General features: G+C 42.7%; 1 protein-coding gene across 4 annotated transcripts in view; it reads left to right on the top strand.

The window, feature by feature from the left end:
- The window catches only part of LOC139760678 (uncharacterized), a 223,462-nt gene that overhangs the window by 151,724 nt on the left and 51,385 nt on the right, over nt 1-20,353 (top strand). The window lies entirely within an intron of this gene.

The following is a 20,353-nucleotide window of genomic DNA, read 5'->3' as shown; positions in this document are numbered from 1 at the left end:
ACTCTGACACCAGCTCTATATTTATATTTACATCTTTTCTTTTCTTTCATACTATTCGCCATTTCCCGCGTTAACGAGTTAGCATTAAGAACAGAGGACTGAGTCTATGAGGGAATATCCTCACCTGGCCCCCTTCTCTGTTCCTTCTTTTGGAGAAATAAAAAAAACGAGAGGGGAGGATTTCCAGCCCCCCGCTCCCTTCCCTTTTAGTCGCCTTCTACGACGCGCAGGGAATACGTGGGAAGTATTCTTTCTCCCCTATCCCCAGGGATATATATATATATATATATATATATATATATATATATATATATATATATATATATATATATATATATACTTTTTTATTTTATTATTATTATATATATATATATATATATATATATATATATATATATATATATATATATATATATATATATATATTATATATATATATTTTTTTTTTTTTTTTTATTGCTTTGTCGCTGTCTCCCGCGTTTGCGAGGTAGCGCAAGGAAACAGACGAAAGAAATGGCCCAACCCACTCCCATACACATGTATATACATACGTCCACACACGCAAATATACATACCTACACAGCTTTCCATGGTTTACCCCAGACGCTTCACATGCCCTGATTCAATCCACTGACAGCACGTCAACCCCGGTATACCACATCGATCCAATTCACTCTATTCCTTGCCCTCCTTTCACCCTCCTGCATGTTCAGGCCCCGATCACACAAAATCTTTTTCACTCCATCTTTCCACCTCCAATTTGGTCTCCCACTTCTCCTCGTTCCCTCCACCTCCGACACATATATCCTCTTGGTCAATCTTTCCTCACTCATTCTCTCCATGTGAACAAACCATTTCAAAACACCCTCTTCTGCTCTCTCAACCACGCTCTTTTTATTTCCACACATCTCTCTTACCCTTACGTTACTTACTCGATCAAACCACCTCACACCACACACTGTCCTCAAACATCTCATTTCCAGCACATCCATCCTTCTGCGCACACCTCTATCCATAGCCCACGCCTCGCAACCATACAACATTGTTGGAGCCACTATTCCTTCAAACATACCCATTTTTGCTTTCCGAGATAATGTTCTCGACTTCCACACATTCTTCAAGGCTCCCAGGATTTTCGCCCCCTCCCCCACCCTATGATCCACTTCCGCTTCCATGGTTCCATCCGCTGCCAGATCCACTCCCAGATATCTAAAACACTTTACTTCCTCCAGTTTTGCTCCATTCAAACTTACCTCCCAATTGACTTGACCCTCAACCCTACTGTACCTAATAACCTTGCTCTTATTCACATATATATATATATATATATATATATATATATATATATATATATATATATATATATATATATATATATATATAATGGGGTCGAAGTGCTGTCAGTGAACTAAACCAGAATATGTAAATCATCAGGGGTAAACCATGGAAGGGGTCTGTGAGACGTGGTTGTGGATGGGCAGTAGTGGTTTCGGTGCCTTACATACGACAGTTGGAAAATATTTGAGAGGATGTGGCTTTCCTTTGTTCATAGCGCTACCTCGCTGACGCGGGAAACATTGATCAATTATATATATATATATATATATATATATATATATATATATATATATATATATATAATCAAAGATGGAAAAAAAGCTGTGATGGAAAGTCCTGGGAAAGTCCCACCATGACACTGAAGTAATAATGTTTACGTGTTAGCGTGTGAGAGCGTCTCTCCTGACGAACACAACAGTTGGGAGTGTCGTATAGCACTCGGCGTCGTCCACGCTCAATACATGATGATGTTTTAACTACACGAGCTGAATATTTACATGAAGTTTATTGCCATGTTTAGCTTGGCGCACCACTTCATTCGCGGTTCTTTTCCGAGAGCATTCCCTTGATGTGTGAGGGAGTTCCCCGGGGACGACCTGACTCCCGGACGTCCCCAGGGAACTGTTCTCTGACATCTGTGGTTGTGTATCCTTGTGCTGACTCCTAGCTGTTCTGTCAGTGACTCCTACGTACACCGCTTCTGTCTAGGTCAGTGTCTGTCAGGATGTGAGGTCATTAACGTGAAATATGCAGACTATGAAATGTTTTTTTATCATTCATCTTAAGGTATTTCTGCCGCAGAGTCGTAGGTTTATGTCCATGCCTCTTATTTTTCTTGTTAGAGGAGAACCACTTTCCTTATGTGTTGGACAAATAATATAGACAGTCTTGTTTGAAAAGAAAATCAACTTTAGCAGCTTCTTTCTGCATTAAACTGCCGGAGGTGATGTGCCACACACTCAGGTATCCTACATACATGGCTGGTTGTACGTGGCCTCATCTGATGATCCCAGTCATGGTGTGCGGGTGTGTGTGGTGCTGCTCATGTGCGTCCCTCCCTACCCAAGCAGGAATATTCAAGATTCAATAATCCCTACTCAAGGTTCGTTTCATAGAAATATTCATTTTCATTTTTTCTTCTATTTCTGGTATTACAAATATTCAGTTTTCTCTTAAAGCAAGTTTCTGCAGTGCTCCCCCGGCTCGTTAGCCCTCGTTAGCTCCTAGATCGTTTAGCTTTGCAGGGATCGTGTGGGTTGCACTTAACGATAGTGACCAACATAGATAAAACCGTAAGATATGTGGTAGGTGGTTCCTCCCAGGCCACTTACTTCTTGTTCAAGAGTCCGTAAATTAACTGAGGATTTCTGTCTAAAGTATATTTTCATTACATTACGTTCCTCCTGCTCCTCAACCACATTCTATTCAACCCCCAATTACTCCTTGATACAGACTCTTCATCTGGTTCTTAGTTTCTTTCTTCACACACTAAATCATAATGATCCTTTGTCCATAGCGTTTCGCCACTGGAACAACGTAACACTCACTTGGTTTGAAAATAACAGAGTAAGTTCAGGATAGTTTATATATATATATATATATATATATATATATATATATATATATATATATATATATATATATATATATATCCATTCCCATTTAGCCCTTCATCTTCCTTGAAGTATTTTTGCTTTTTATGATAATCATAAATTCGTTAACAGTGCTCCCATATATATGGAAATTATAGTAAGACCCAAAACAAATTATTGTCTTTATTAGGAATGAGAAACTATCACGTGTTTGGTGTGGCAACACAGTTTCGTCAGGTGTGTTTGTCACAGTCATTTGGGAATAGGTTACTTTCACTTCTGGCTGGTGTTTAAGATGCCTTGGTTGTGTTCGATCTTGCTTGATTTACTCTCTATATCTCTCAACGGAAAGATGGAAAATTTGACTTGGTAGATCATAGGTTAGGTCGTGTTGCTGCGTCCAGGAGGAGTTGGAGTCTCTCATGGGATTTAGGATCTGTGGCTCCTCCTCATCAAGGAAGGTCGACCATTAATGCCCAGTATTCTCTGGGTAAATTAATCGACTGCACTGATCTCACTTGTTGTAAGATATTCCGGTTACTCTGACGTGTATCTGTAGTCAACACTGTTCTATTGTGTGTGGTGTGTGTGTGTGTGTGTGTGTGTGTGTGTGTGTGTGTGTGTGTGTGTGTGTGTGTATGCCAAACAAATAGGACTGATGCAGATTACATCTCAAGTAGCTTGACATTGGTGCTGGACAGTCTCTCCAAATCTCGGTTTTCCTCAAGTGGAGATCTGATTCATTAGGTCGATTTCTCAGTAGCGAGACAGAACATCTGTTGTCCAGGTTTTGTTTCCCTCTTTGTTCTGCTCTTAAGCTCCTGTCGTCATCTGGACGTGAAGATCTGATGAGTAATTATCTCTTTAGTTTGTCCCTATGTTCGAGGTGGGTTGCTTGTGAGCTTCACTCCCGCCGAGAGTCAGATAACCAACTCATAACCAACTCTGTAGTTATGAAGAAGCTTCATCAACTTTTCTAAGCTTTCGTTTTTCTCCCTTAGATGTTAGGAGTCAGTAGGACGCTTCATTACCATCCAGGATCCTTGTATCTCCATGTCCTGTGTACCTTAGTGACTGAGTTCTGCTGTAGCGTGGAGAATGTATGTACATGAACTGAGCGGGCGGTGTGTACACTACCTTTTCTGAAAAATCTAACGTCTTTTTCTTTGTAGTACTCGACTCGGGACGCAAAAACATGCCCCAGTCATGGACACATCATATGAAAGGGAGACGGAGTGTGAGAAAAAGAATTAGGAAGTTGATTATAGTTCCTCAGGTGTTTGTAAACCTGACTGTCAAAGGTGAACAGGTATACTTTAGTAGAGTTAAAGATAATATAAGGTAAAATCAAGACGGTAAAACACGGTACTTGTGAGTTTTTTGTTTGGCTGAATGGCAGGTCCAGCGCTGACCTCCCTCCTCAGTTGGTGGTGCGCCGCAAATGCTCACCCCCGAGGGCGCAGCTACTGATGTGCTCGGTCAACACAGTCCCCAGCAGCTTTCACAACGACGCAAGTGTCAATGCAGCAACTGTTCTGCGACAAAGATAACGAGCATAATGGCTTTTCTTTTTAAAGTATATCAATCACTGGTCCATAATAATGCACTGTTGTGAATGGTACTGTCAGACGTCTAAGGTCGTGTGGTAGAGAAATTATTTCCCCTTTGCCTGACGGGAGGTGCACAAAGCGGCGACCTCATCTTCCTTTTCTCCCATGTTGTGTGGACTACTAACCATCATGTGAACGCCATCCCATCCTATGCACTCACTCATTCTGCGGATTTCTCCCCACCCTGTCCATTACTGCTTATCCTGTGGACTTCTAACCGTACTGTGCACTCGCATCCATATCTTGCACACTTACCCATCCTGTGGACCTCTCCACCAGTCCTGCGTACTCCTATCCTTCCTTCCACTCCTTCCCATCACCTGGAGTGTCTTGTCCTTCAGATATGTTGCTTAAACGTGGAATGTGGGTCGCCATATATGACACTGCAAGTTTGAGGTTATTTGCCAACTGGACTGCGAACGTATATGTCGAAGATCTGTAAGGATTGCGAAACTCGCCATTGCTTCCCGTTGATTACAGGCAAGGATGATGTTATAGTTTTAAGAGAAAGATTGTGAACGCGTTTGCCTGTGTTTGTGCGTATGTTAGTGTGGGTTTATGTACACGTATTTGTGCTTATTGTAGTTTTTTTTCGTGTGTATGTATGATGTATCCTTGTGTTCCGACAAAATTCACACACGCGCACACACACCCCTGCAACAGCTTCTTGCACATGAACTGTTCACATTTTTTCCCTCGTAATTTATAGCTTCCTTTATGTATATATTCTGGCTTTTCAAAATGTTTTTTACTGACGTAAAGCTGAGGTGACGTTCAGGATGCAACTGCAAGGTCTCAGTCAGTGCTGCAAAGGCTAAATAAACCTTTTTTGACGTATATAACATCAGTCTTTATCCCTCCAACCATCGACTTATCTCTAAAGCGCTTCTCTTTGCTCAAGACTGAAATAGAATCAAATTAATTAGAGTTCTCATCATTGTGAGCCAGTAACTGACTTCATTAGTTATAGATATAAGAAAAATAAAAATAAAAATGCATAAAGATTGCAGTGTATCAGAACGCACTTCCTACCTGCAAAATATGTCAGAACAAAATATACAGTATGAGCCAATCGTGCACTATCATGATGAGCACGTGCTTGATGAAGTTGTTTATGTTGCCAAAATAATTCTTAGACTGATTTGTAGCCTGACTTGTAGAAGCACGCACTCGTGTTGAATGGCTACGTCTCGTGATATCTCTGCTTGAGATCATTTCTAAGAACTCTACTATTGTCACCAAGCAAGTTGCACCAGTTACTCTACAGATCCAAGCAAACGTAAGACCCAGTTCTTGGGGGAAGCTCCCAGAGATGGTACTGCCTGAGGAGAGCAGCCACAGGCACTGGTGCTTGCTGGTTCATCTACAGGTTGTTGGCTCTGCTCTTGATCAGGACACAAGCGGACGCAACGACAGAGACGTGACTATGACTCGTGCTCCCAAAACGACAGCAATACGACCACACCCCTGCGCGGCTCCCATCAACAGACACGTCCAACTCCCATTGTTACCATCGGCTATTGTGCCCGGCAACCTCCACTGCAGTATACAATTCCATTCCCATTATCCGGACTCTGTTACAGAACGACGTCATTGTCTGCAGACCCCTCACATGTATACTGCAGTAGTCATACGAAACCGGGCAACTAGGGAGCCGAGTCATACGGAGCTCATACGGATTCATATGTGTCAAAGAAATGGTCTCGTTACTGAGTATTCTGAAGTATATGATTTTGAGTAAGACGAGTAACATATAAGCTTGAGTACCATGGAGCGAGACATCCTACTTGCTGATGCCGCAAACATTTCCGGGAACTCACTGTGAAGTAAGTCACCCAAACTGAAGCGTTTTCTTTCCCATCATTCATGACTCTCGCATCTTTCCAAATAGAAATAACACACTGGACAGAGTGACTGATGAAGGCGTTGACCGTCACTGTAGGAATAAGATACAACTTCAAAATGAAATAGAACCTCCTATGAATAAACGTAGTCGCTCATGGATGAAGTAAACCTTTCATTCTGAAAATAGATATTTGTAAAATGGAATTGAAATATGTGCAGACATGAGTGCTTGTAGCATCAGTCGATGGTGGTGTTGGGCGTGCTGGTGGTTCCAAGAGTGAGGCAGATCCTTAGGTCCTCGGTTGACTCACGTCTGTCGTAGTGCAGATGACGCTCCCCCCCATCGCCACCACCCAAGCAAGAGGGTAAGAGGCTGAAGCCTCACTCACTCAAGAGTCTGACACCACGGGTGATACTGATGGAACTTAGTAGTCATTAATATTGACAGATAAAAACGAAGGGGTTTTGTAGATCTCATAAACGTTCTGTCATTGTCAAATATGTGTTAGTGGATGACTCGCAGTGACCTTCGTGGCCTAGTGAAGTTGCCATTCATAGTATTGTAGCGAAGAATACATGACCAGTTCTCAGCTGAATATCGGACACTCCTTAACCGACTGTATGTTGCTGCTTTGTTTACTGTGGAGCGTCCTTGAGGCAACCTTCTTGCGATCTGCCATAACGGGAAGAGGGAGGTCCTCTACTCCTCTACTGCCCTCCCCTCCATGTCTCCTCCCTAACACTCTACCCTCCCTTTCCGCATTCTCTCTCTCTCTCTCTCTCTCTCTCTCTCTCTCTCTCTCTCTCTCTCTCTCTCTCTCTCTCTCTCTCTCAAGCAGTCCTCCTGGTAAACCCCAATAACGTACTTCGTCCTACTGGCCATGATTCACGATGCATATCGCTGAAATTAGATCATCAGGAGTTGATTGACTAGAAAAGTAGATCAGACTTATCGGTGAGTTAGATCATGTGTACACACACACACACACACACGCACACACACACACACACACACACACACACACACTGTATTCTCCTCCTGCTCCAGAACACAATTGTTCGACCATTCTTCACCTCTTAATGGATGAATTTTGATCCTTGATGACGTGGCTGGCCTTGAGCACTGTGACCTGTGACCCAGACACAGCCACAGACGGGCACTGTGACTCACTAATGTTCTGGTTGAGCATGACTCACCCACTTCTCTGGTGACGGACGCTGGTGTGTGTGTGGCTCTGTTTCTCTTACGGGAGACTTTGACTCACAGACGGAAGTGCTTAACATCAAAGTGAATCAGTAACAAAAGTTCTTCCTGTAACTATGATTCATAGGTGAGAATATTTCGTCATGGGTCTGAGATGTAATGTTGGTTACTGTGTGACATCCGACTCCTATGTTTATCTCAAGTGAAGGTAAGCACTGAAGAGCATCTGCTTGTGCGAGTCTGTCCTCCTTATTGCTGAAAATTATCAAAATTGTGTTAATTTCCATCGAACATTTGTACTCGAAAACGGAGACACTTTGAGAGATGGTAAATAAATGAAGAACTAAGTAAACAGTTTACTGAGCATTTATTTGTAAACAAAATCAAGGTGTAGTGAAATTCGGGTAAACATTAATGTGGACAGGAGAACAATACTCATTATAGATATGAGGTGCTTTCTACGTGGGAGTATGCTTTCCATGGTTGTTTATGATGGTCGCAGTCAGTCGTGACGATGAAGTAAGAAACGGTAAAGTTAGATTAACCAGTTACTAATATCACTAATGAGGGCAAGGACTCGATTGATTTGGAGTTTCCCAATGCTGAGGATGGACAGTTTGCTGAGCCTGAAAATCTTCTACCATTTGATCTTCTTTACAACTTGTATTAGTTGATGATTTCTCATCCAACTCCAAATATAAGGCTGGATGTTGTTTCCACGAAGCAGATTGTATAAAACAGGATTCAATCCTTTCCTCAGTTCAGTATATCGCAGAATAAGACTGAGGGTGCTGGTTGGTAAATTCTTTTATTCTTTCTTATCTACTCTGCCAGGCAACAATCTCAAGTCTCGCTCTTGACTTGGAGACAAAAGAAAAGATCACTGTGGCCGTTACTTGTTCTGATTCACATAAGGTTCGTTATTTCAGAAGAAGGGCATAGAAAGACACACATTATATGTATATATATATATATATATATATATATATATATATATATATATATATATATATATATATATATATATATATAATAAGGAAAGTTACGAGCTTCTTTAATGGTCAGGTTGTACATGAAATATGATACTCTTTTAACGTTCACAAAAACCTGTATTCATTCTTCAGACCATAGTATGGATGGTCCTGGAAACCCGTTTAGCCCTAGACTTCCTCCTCCTTGCTGCTCCTCCCTCCTGGGATTCTCGCTGCCGCTTCAATTCATCCCTTCTAACTGTACTCTTAACTTCCGCGCTTCCCTTGACCGCGTCAGCCCGTAGTAACAATCTAATCGAAGACAGAAACAGGCAGGGAGGATCCGAACAACTGTCAGTGTGAGTGTTGCTATTACAGGTGGGAGTGGAGAGGTGTCACAACAGGCGAGATATATCCTTGATCATAATGTATTGCTGCATGGCAGGTCTGAGTTCAATAACAGCCTCACTTCAAGAAGAAGGGGTAAGGTCTATGGAAGGGCTTAATGATATTCAGTATGGCAGTAGCCTCAGGCCTCCACAAGACGAACGCCAGTGGTCTGGGACGCCTGCTGGCCAGTCTGAGCCATACCGCTATTTCGCTGCACCAAGCGCAAGCCTTACCTCATCCTTACGCCAAGGATACTTAGCTTCTACGTTGGGTGTATTGCTGGCTTCGCGATAAGGGGAACACAAGTCAAGGTGTCCGCCTCCGGCAGCATGATTAACGTTATCCAACCGATCTCTTTCATATATACATACGTGCACTTCCATATGCAAATAAATTTTCAACTTTTACTTAATACTCGTAAGAACTAGCGGTCACTTCAGTACTGGTAGGTATTTATTTCACCCGTAAAACTCAGGTTATTACTATGATTGTCAGTCATACTTGAAAGTATTGTGACTTTATTTCGAATGCTCCTGTATGTGTGGCTTTCGCCTGTGTTGCTGATGGAATCAAGTAAAATGTCAGAGCCAAAAGAATGTTTCATTGTGAGTTAGTTGTCTGTGTGATCATTTCTTTTAATGTCTATACGTTGTTGGTAGGACGCCTACGGCTATGAGCAAGTGAGGGAGTTACCTGGGTCATGTTGCTCGATCGATGACGAGGCATATTGCTCCTGATGACATCTGGCACAAACCATGTAAATCAGTCGTTCGTCTGATGACAGAAATATTGTCTGCCAATTGTCCCTCACTTTGTGAAATCATCTGGCACTCTGTTTACGTTTGGCTTATACCAGGGTAAGCTCTACAGCTGTGATACTGATCATACCAGGTATGCTCTACAGTGATACTGATCATACCAGGTATGCTCTACAGTGATACTGATCATACCAAAAAGTCTGGGACCATGAGACAGACGGGGTGACACACAGTACATAGTGATCATCAGCCACATGCCATGCCACGAACGTCGTGTGGAAGCTGGTATACCAGTTCTTCCTCACACCTTAAGTTTGACGAAATAGACATGGATGCGTCTCGAAGTAGGCCATATAAAGTGAATTACTCTTAATCTCATCGTGGTATAGAATATTCACAGATGACACGCTCTGAGAATAAAAAGTGAAAGCTAAATATGTTCTCTCGGAAACATGTTTACTGTTCAGACTGGCAACGAAATCTTTTGCGTTTACACGTAACAATGGCGGGTAAAGTCAATTTTTTTGTGGAGGACAACTGCTGAAGGAACAACAGACAGTTTCCATTGAACCAGGAAACAAAGCTTCGACATAAGCCTCGGGACAACGGTAGCTGCTGACGTTGCTTTGTGTGGTCTCCTACGTGTGCAAGAACGACCTCACACATTATGAAGGCAAGATACATTGTTCATTATTCTAAATTGAAACAAAAAATAGCGGATCATTTATCCCGTGAAACTCGCCTTTCATGCACTTGTAACAGATGCAGAGAAGAACATTAAACGAGGATTCTGATGACTTGATTCACTGGATAGTGTAGTTTGCTAGGGTAAGTTCTGTAGCGGATTCCTGAATAGTCGAAAATGTCTTTAAATTTTCCTATGATCTGTTTTAGTTCGTTTTGACTTCTCCCGTCTGTCAGGTAAACGATAGAAAAAATTATACATTTGGCAATGCTCGATTGAACTACAATAAAACAATGGATCTTATAATTCTCTTTTACGATCTCTAAATATCTGATATAGAGTCAACATCTTTACTTCCTTCCTCGCAACATTAAGGTTTTTTTAGGCCCAGTTTTCATAGAGATTGCTTGACTTTCCACCATATTTCAGTTTTGACATAAGCAAAACTCATTCCGTTTATCATTGATAACAAATGTTCAGTTGAACGTCTGGTCGACATGTGCTGCGTGGCGTGTGGAAGTCCGTTAACTGTGTGGTGTCTGGGGGAGCCTGGCTCCTGCCGGTGTCACAACACGTCCCTCGGCCCCGTCACCACGGTCGGTGGGACGGGATGCGAGGCGGCCTGAGGTTTGCTCCCCAGCGGCGTAGGTGCACATGACATCTACACTATCACGAGACTTGCATGGACATGTATCACATGTCCCTCCTCACACCCCTGACGTCCTTTAACATCCATGTGACAAGATGAACAGCCCACCTCGTGCAGAACATGACGGTAAGACGGTTTGACAATTCATGTCCGCCAAGAGCCTCGAGTTAACTCGCTTTCCTCGACCTATATTGACTGCATCAGAAGCATTACAAGCCGTCCCAGAATGACTATATTTTCGTGTCGTCGGGTGAGATAACATCGTCGTTTGGGAGAGGTCAAGATCCATGCCCCTGTATACCCAAGCATCATCTCCACTTTACTTGTTGCGTCATTTGTTACTGAAGAAGCTCCTCAGCTCGTATTCCCGTTCCTGAGACCATGAGAGCCATGCTGGGCAGGTCGACAAGGTGAGTCTCATGGTCGGTGGATCAGCGGTACAAGGTGTGGGTCAAGGAGTGAAAGGTTCCTCTTGAACTATCATCGTCGAAGTAAGATCGTTTCCCTCCAGATGATTTTCATAGCCTCTTACCCGTTCACAGAAGACTCGCAGCCGTGTGTTAACAGCAGTGAAGCTAAGAAATTGTACATAGCCATATAAGCTTAAGTTTGATTTATCATCGTAATGACTGCCAATAAGACAATATATTGGTCATTCTGGCACAATTATGGTTCTCAGTGTCAGTGATTAGTTTCTTTAAATCTAAAAACAATTCCATATTAATCATGGCCACTATGCGTAACTTGAGCTACCTTTAAACAAGTTTTTTAAACGCATGATAAACGATATCATTACTTACGAATTATTGGCCACAGTACCAGTAGGTTGCTGACAAAAGCTTACTGTTTGTGTTTCTCTCAGAATGACGAACAATTGTTGTCCGATTTCTAAACATGATTTCTTTATTTCCTGTCAGATTATGTAACTATATATATATATATATATATATATATATATATATATATATATATATATATATATATATATATATATATATATATAAATATTGGTTTGGTGTATGTTGTGCAAAGCCACTCTGTCTGACTGGTGCAGAGATAACCGTTCGTACTCTGTGGTCATTCATGAGTCATCATTATGCAAGTAGTAGGTTGCTTTGTGGTGCTTCACATTATCTTTCCAAAGACAGGTAGGAATAGGGATCTTGTCTCTGAGTGCGTTGCATGTGCGGCGAAAGAGGAAGTCACGCGTGGAGGTTCTGGGTTGTAGTGGACTCGTGGCGAGGTTCTGTGATTCCCTTGATGGTTGTGGAACTCAGACAAGGTCTCTTATATTGTCTGCTTCAGACGACGTTCACCGACGAACACGTGCTCTTAGGCAACTGAGAATGGATTGAAGAGGAGTGTAAGATACACATTTGTGTAACACGTGCACACAAAGTCGTACACACGACAATGTATGTACCTACACACACATGATAAATACATACAGAGTCTTGTTCCTTCCTGTGAGAGTATGTGTGCGCCCGTAGCTCCTCGGCGGACATAAAATGACTTGAATCCAAAGGTGAGAGCCAGGCTAGTGTAGTCCAGGAGAAAGGTGAGGCTACTGCATGTCGAGTGCTCAAGGATATGTTTCCCAGCAACCTGTTTATCAGTGAGGAAAGTGACGTTACAAGAGCTTGTCAGGGCCCTAAAGGTGCCATTATACTGCCATATTACCAGCCCTCACAATCATACTTACACAGCTACTCTGTCTCACCTTCCCCTCGGAGCCTCCCAATTTAACATATCCTTGTATGTTATGCTTCTCCTCCATTACTCAAGTTCACTTACCACACGTTTCAGCTGTAATGAGATTTTGCTTTGGACCTAATGTTTCTCCCTGTGCCTCACACGTAAGTAATCTCTCTCTCTCTCTCTCTCTCTCTCTCTCTCTCTCTCTCTCTCTCTCTCTCTCTCTCTCTCTCTCTCCATCTTCAGGGCTAGCTGTTCCCAGTCACCCCTTCCTGCCCTCCCGTGCTCCTCCAATAGGCCGACCTTGACACAGTTACACTATGAACTTTCTCACTGGACCTTTCAACCTTCCCGTCCGCCACATCACTTTGTCTCGCTTATTTACATCTCTCATCTCGTCCTGGTCTCTCTTCTCCCTCCTCTCCTAGTGGAGCGTGGCAGCGCTTGTGTAAAAGCTGCATATTTTTCCCTGCCTGAAGTGTAAGACCAACGCTTTCGCCGGGGAAGTAGACGTTGGCGAACAGGATACATTTGCCTTTTGCGATGCTTCCTGTTTAACTCCTAATTACCCGTCTGACAATTCATGGTTAATTGTTCACTAACTATTCATCGCTTCCTCCTACTGCTCGCTTTAAGGTTAATCATTTAGTCAAGCGTTTTATGATATATACTTTTGCTACAGCAACGATGTCTAGAATTTCTCCTTCATTTATAGTGACTTTCCTCCCCATCATCATCCTCACCTCAGCCACCTACACCTGCCAGACAAAGCATCACCGTTACCGACTGGTGTCTGATTCAATTTTTCCGGGGTTTTGGAGCCACTCGTAGGCGGTCATATAACAATCAAGGCCTGGTGGTGACATCATAAAAACACTTGGCTATTGGAGCATCTCCGTGGGGATGGTGGGGGAACCGCCGCCCTAGCTCGTCCAGGACGCCTAATTTTCTACATCGATAACATTAGCAAAAACTTGTCCAGGAGTTCTATGGGTCTACGTAGCTTTCCTGCAGCCTTGGACTCATATGATGATGTCTTGTATCGTGTTTATTCTGGTCAGTTGTGTCCCATTTTCCATGTCAGTAACTATTGATGAACATTAACCAACGTAAAAAGTAGAAGTCACATATTCATGTTGTAAATCTTGACCACAGAGGGCAGCTCTGACCTCAGTTCAACATTCACTTGCTGTCTCAACAGGCAATTTGGTTTTTGTTAGGCAAAACCTCCTCAGTAAAAGCCCTGTCTACCAGCCTTCACTCAGCATCCATCACATCTCACTAAAGGTCTCCTCGTGTCGATTCCGGGTACTTTCCGACCACAAGGTCACTAAGGTCTTGCTGTTTGGAAAGTACGACCATCTTCCATTATCTTCCATTCCACTTCTCTCATTTTCCTCTGTATTTCCAACTCATTGTTCCCCAGTCTTCTCCTTGTTTCTCCACCTTCTTACTCGATTCCCTCCTAACTTATTTGACCATTTTTCAATATTCTTACAACACTCCTGTGCAGCATGTACCACACTTCTGTGAAGCATCTATCACTCTCTCGTGCAGTATCTACCACGCTGCATGTGCTACATCTACCACACATGTACTACGGATCACAGGTTTTTCCTGTATCTCCTACAACTTTTTATCTCTAAACACTGATCATTAAACACCAGCACTAAAAAAAATGTATGAAAAACAAAAGGAATAACCTTGACCAAGCTGCCGGTAAACAGAGTATTTTATTATATATATATATATATATATATATATATATATATATATATATATATATATATATATATATATATATATATATATATATATAATCAAATTCTGTACTCATTTATTTCCATTTTAAGATCAGGTACATGTAAGGTCCTAAGGAAACAGATTCATACAATGGGATTTCCTTATTCTCAGACGCAGTAGATTCCAGGAAGTCTAGGGAAGATTCCAGGAAGTATAGGGAACGGTTTTCATTCTGAATACGAAGTGGTGGTTCAGATATTGTCTGGGGTCATTAAGGCTTGTACTTACTTACTGAATGGTTACTCTATGCTGTACAGATGTCGAGGAATCTGTATGTGCAACATTTTCTTCACCTTCTGGGTATGAGAATCGATCATTATTCAAAGCTGCATTTGACACAGTACCATCGGTTTGTTCTGCCAGTGATATGCCATCCACATATCAGGCAGTAGTTGCGCTGTTAGCTGGTGAAGCTGATGAAAGAGCTGTGATTCACGTTCACAATGGTGCAACCGGTCTTGGATGGAGGAGCTTTCCTGCTTGCCTCTTCGAGATCAACCACCTGGCGTGGGGAGCTTACCTTCTGTCGTGTCTCTAACTACTTCTCAGGAAGATACTCACGAAGCCTCGGAGGCTGACTGATCCAAAAGCGCTGATTGTATTTGGTCTTATATTGGTCTAAACTAGGTGGAGGGAAGGGTTTGATAAGCGTGATATACACCTGCACTTAGGTGTCATGAAGTGCCAATATCGTCCTGTATCACACTTGTTTGTTGCTTAACTCGCTCTTACATGGCTTGCTGTTTTCACTGAACATGATGCTAAGACAAAGGTGATTGAGTTCCACTTCAAACCCCTCGTAGGGTTCTGGATACATGACTTACGCAGTGCTTTCATTCCAATTCGCTGATCCTAACAGTGGTCGTCCCCACATTTTCAGACATCCTGCTAACATCCGTGGGTAGCATTCATACTTCGTCCACGCAGATACAAACCTTGGTCTTCTCTAACACCAAGCGACGAGCTTCATACTTGTTTACTCAGGCGGGCCAGAATAACTGCTCTGTCGTTGTTACCATGTTAAGTAACCCAGTAGGCTACTTGGTCCATCAAAGTAATCGCTTAATCTGGCAGGATTATTTTGTCATAGTACAAACCAGGTGCTCATAGGCTTGAGATGGTAGACATGTTTACCTCCTGTGTAAGACATGTTTACCTCCTGTGTAAGACATGTTTACCTCCTGTGTATTTTCATCAAATTTCCCTGTTGTACTGTGACTTGTGATCCTTGACTGGGAAGCAGGAGAAACTGTAGACTCTGTCAGTGAACCGTGGGACGTGCAAGTCACAAATCTGGCTACCCAGGTCAGCTTGGTATTATCTCTACGTCAGGTATTTTGTTTATTAATTTGAAGTATTAGTCTGACGTGATAAAGCCTTGGCCTCGTCCACTGTGCTGAGGTAGTCAGTCTTGCACAGGTCAGTATGGTTCTTGTCCGCCATTCTCAGTCGTTTCATCGGCTTGCACAGTTCACCTCACCATGCGCCAAGTGTCCTACCTTCTATATTTCTTTACAATAGTGAAATAAATAATTGTAGAACTCGGGCTCTCCGTGTGATGTTAAGAAAGTCGTTAATGCCAGCAGATACAGGAGGAGGAGGAACACAAGTAGAACGTACCAACAGAAAGCAGACTGTAAACAGTGGCGGATCAAGCAAGAAACATTATCTCAGTTCCAAGATAGAGGAACTGTTCACGGTGCTTGTTAGGCATCATCAGGATTGTTGCTTTTTCTTAAACAGTGTATAAAGTTCTTAACGTCCGGCAGTACTACAAATCAAAAGTTGTCATTCATCAAGAGCACCAGTGAATGAGTCGCGGATTGGATAATCTAGTGAGACACGTTTAATGTACCTTCTGTCATCCTTGGTGTTCTTCAATACGTTTACACTTGACATTCCAGAGTGAAGGCGTACGAGTCACTTGCATCGCGTCGTGCCCTTGTTGTCTTCACTTCAAAATACACAGACAGAAGACTGAGTCAGTAGCTACCGGAAACCTCCTCTGAAATTGTGATAACTTTACTGTCAGCCAATCCATCTTCTTGAAACAAATGATAACTAAAGAGTTCTCCCGCAAACTTTAAAGACAGCTGACCTACCTGTGTGTTCCTACAGAGAAGAACTTCGACCACCAAGCGAGTGGACAGACTCACAGACTGACACGATAACAAACTTAAGATAAACCTAAACAACCAGAAACAACCAGTGTAACCAGCAAGCAGGTAACACCTCCACCATCAGTATATGCAAACGTCCGGTGGTCATCCCAGCCCGAGGCACCTCTTCTATGTGCTCCATTATAAAAACTTAGAAGGTTAGCGCCAGGGTATAATGTGTGAGCACCACAGTAACTTTTGTTCGACTTTTGCCAATCTGGCGGAGGGATGAAACTGGATGTCGGCCAGTTTTGATGAAAGTCAGGTTGAATCGGCGCCATTATCAAACTGAAACGTGGAATATCGTGATACTCTGAGCTGTTAACAAATGTGTACGTAGGTCGGCCAGGATAACCGAAGCATTTCCAATACGAGCAGATTATTCCTAATAAATGTTGCCACAGTCGCACGTTTCTCGAGTGTGAACATGGATAAAGAGGAGGCTGCAGCAGCTGGGCCCGACACGCAGACCTGGTGTGGAAGGCGCTTCCGCGTTAATATCTCAATTAGACCAACATACAGAGGCGATCATCTACCCCCTGGCGCCTCAAGATATATGATATATTATTAACACTTCCTCTTCCAACCTCTAATATTTAACAACTTTGTCTAATTTACAGTTATATGCACGGAACATTTTCCTACAGTTGCTCTGTCACCTTATGAGAACCCTAACATGTATACCAAAAAAAAAAAGCTAATTGCGCCCAAGCAGGATGGACCTTCTCACCCTCGCTGCTTCCTGCTGTATAGTACCTGTGCCTATATTTGCCAGTATAGGTAAAAACTGGCTGCCCCTTCAGAGTGATCTCGTGTTCCTATTTCCGCCACTGAGAGGAGGAGTTGGTGTGGTATGTTGTATTCCCCGAGTTGTCTCGTGATTCTTGTTTCATATCTCGTATCGGATGTTCCATTATGGAAAAAAGTTAACTTTTCTTTCCTTGTTTTATGAAAAGTTGCGGCTGTGGAAGTGGTTTTATACCGCAGGATAAGAAAAATATACAAAGTCTCCTCTCTGATTTCTTACAGCTGAGCACTAGGCGTTGTAACACCTCTTGAGAACTTGTGCAACATTGCCAAGGGACGAATGGCAACAGTGACTTATGCTGTTTACACACACACACACACACACACAGAGTCTTCACCATGTTATCTAATCAACTAACAAAGCTCATTTGACTGCTGTACCTACGTAACTCTGAACAGTTTCCTAACTTAGAATACCACTTTTTCCCTAGTCGTTCATACCTCAGGGGGACTCACTGCCTATCATTAACTTAAGAACTTGGTTTTAAAAGAAATTAAGAGTAAATCTTCATTTAGCAGAACATATCTTGAAATGTAAAAGTCGACCATTGTTTTATACCCATTACAAATGAGACAATCTTTCCCGGATCAGCGTCAAAGTTCAGAAGAAGGAATCATTCGCTGCTCCTATGTTGTCACTGCCTCCTTCTTTGATAGTTTTTTCTTCTATTGTCTTTTGTCTCATTTTCTCATTCAATGATAACTGCCAGTTACACTGCTTAGAAACTGAATTCCCTCCCCGTACAGTAGTAGTTGTTCACACTCACGTAACATTGCAGACTATTTGCCTTGAAATATGCCTTAGCAATAAAAGTTGATCGTCATCAAGGGTGGAGGAACCACAGTCGAGGGCCGCTCTTGATAGCAAATCCTTCAAGTCAGGTTTGCACACAAGAGAGACATGTAATCCTTGAATCATAACTTGGGACAGAATTACCGGGTGGGAAGTACGCATCGAAAAACTAGCAAGAAAGCGGTTGACAGCCACTTTTGTCTTTCGCTCCCATTACGTCTAGTATTCTCTCCTCACACAAGATTTCATGAGCCACCAACTCTCACAAAAACAACTTCTCTCATTCTACCTGACACGCCTTGAAAAGTCTAAACTTTCTGGGATATCGATAGTTATCTCCTTGTTGCCTGTCATATGTTACATGACATTCACATGCCATTAAGAACAATTACGTTTTCTGAAACGTCATTTGTAAGTCTGATGGGATCTGTAACATGACCTTAGCACTTTTCGATTTTTTCTAGGACATAATCCAGCTGACCACATTCCTCGAAATGTCTAAATTAACTCCCACAATCCTGAAAGTAATACCCAGCAGCCGGTCGTTCAGTGAACCGTAGCCTACCAGCCTCACAGTTCCAGGAGTATAACCAAGCACACCAGTGATCACTCTGGTTCGTCAGACCAAACTTCCTAGAGGGTGCCAGGAAGCCGTGCGCGGCGTGGTCTCTATCATAGATTTTCCTTTCCATGTGATTGAAAACGTCTGACGATAGTCTCATTCTACTCTCATGTCATCTGAAACTGTCATTCCATCAGTTGTATCCTCGGCCACTCTCATGGCAGGTAAATAACAACCCACACTCTACATCAACTAAGATATCCTTAAATACTCCCACATTGCATATTCACCATCTTCCACTCCCACATTACCTAGAACCAACCAGACGCACTCTCTCCCACACACACTCCCCAAGCATGTCCTCAATTCCCAAAATATAGCTGGCCGCTCCCAAAGTGAAAGGTCACATAATCAGTGGTTTAGGTCGATGGCAGAAATCAGTGATGCATTATGTAAATTGGCCTAAGATTCTTTGCAGAACACTTGAGCAGTTTAAAAAAGCATAAAATCTATAAATAACAACGTCGAAAACACACACACACACACACACACACACACACACACACACACACACACACACACATACACACACAGACACACACACACACTCTCCAACCTAAGGCAGGTACCTATCTATTGACCAATCCCGAGGGGATGATGAACAGTTGGGTTGGCTGTGGGCCGACTTCCGCGTGCAGGATTCGAACTCGCCCGTGCCTCATGCATGAATCATGGTCAACAACGCTAACAAGAAAGTGTTAACACACAAACAGACACTTGGGTGACGATAGAATATCTCTCCTACACTTCTGTAGTGGAGCGTAATACTAACAGTGTGATTTTCTTTCTCTACATACGATGGTTTATGATAATGATACATTAATATCTTAACAGCAACTGAGCCAGACTACGTTTCTGTCATCAAAAAAAAATGATCATTCAAACACACTGGCCCCGCAGGTCACTCCCACTGTAGGGAATGTATGAGTCGACGCCCAGCTCCCAGGCACCCCATCTCATCTGACGCAGTGACTGCTTTCCCTGTAGTGACTCACCTCTGAAGAGTGTGATTGGTCGTTGTCTGTTTCTTGCTCTCTCTTAATTCTCTCTCTCTCTCTCTCTCTCTCTCTCTCTCTCTCTCTCTCTCTCTCTCTCTCTCTCTCACATACACACACACACACACACACACACAGACACACACATACACACACACTCTCTCTCTCTCTCTTTTTCACTTTCCCCTTTCACTTCCACGTTCATTTCTCTCTGGAGCTGCATCTCCGTTACTCTCGCCACCATGGAAGCCGCAGCCTCAAGCTGGGATCTTCACCTGGCCCAGACTCCTTCCTTGGCTCTGACCCACATAATGGCTCCGCGAATCCCTACCGTTTCATTGCTGTTAAGTGGAAAAACTTGTTTTTATGCAGTAAAGCAAGTTCAACGTAAGATATTCTTTGCAACATGAATCATTTTGTCATTGTGTGTCATTCTA

Source organism: Panulirus ornatus, chromosome 37 (genome assembly GCF_036320965.1).
Source record: "Panulirus ornatus isolate Po-2019 chromosome 37, ASM3632096v1, whole genome shotgun sequence".
Lineage (NCBI taxonomy): Eukaryota > Metazoa > Arthropoda > Malacostraca > Decapoda > Palinuridae > Panulirus > Panulirus ornatus.
This window is presented reverse-complemented; position numbering and strand designations above follow the sequence as displayed.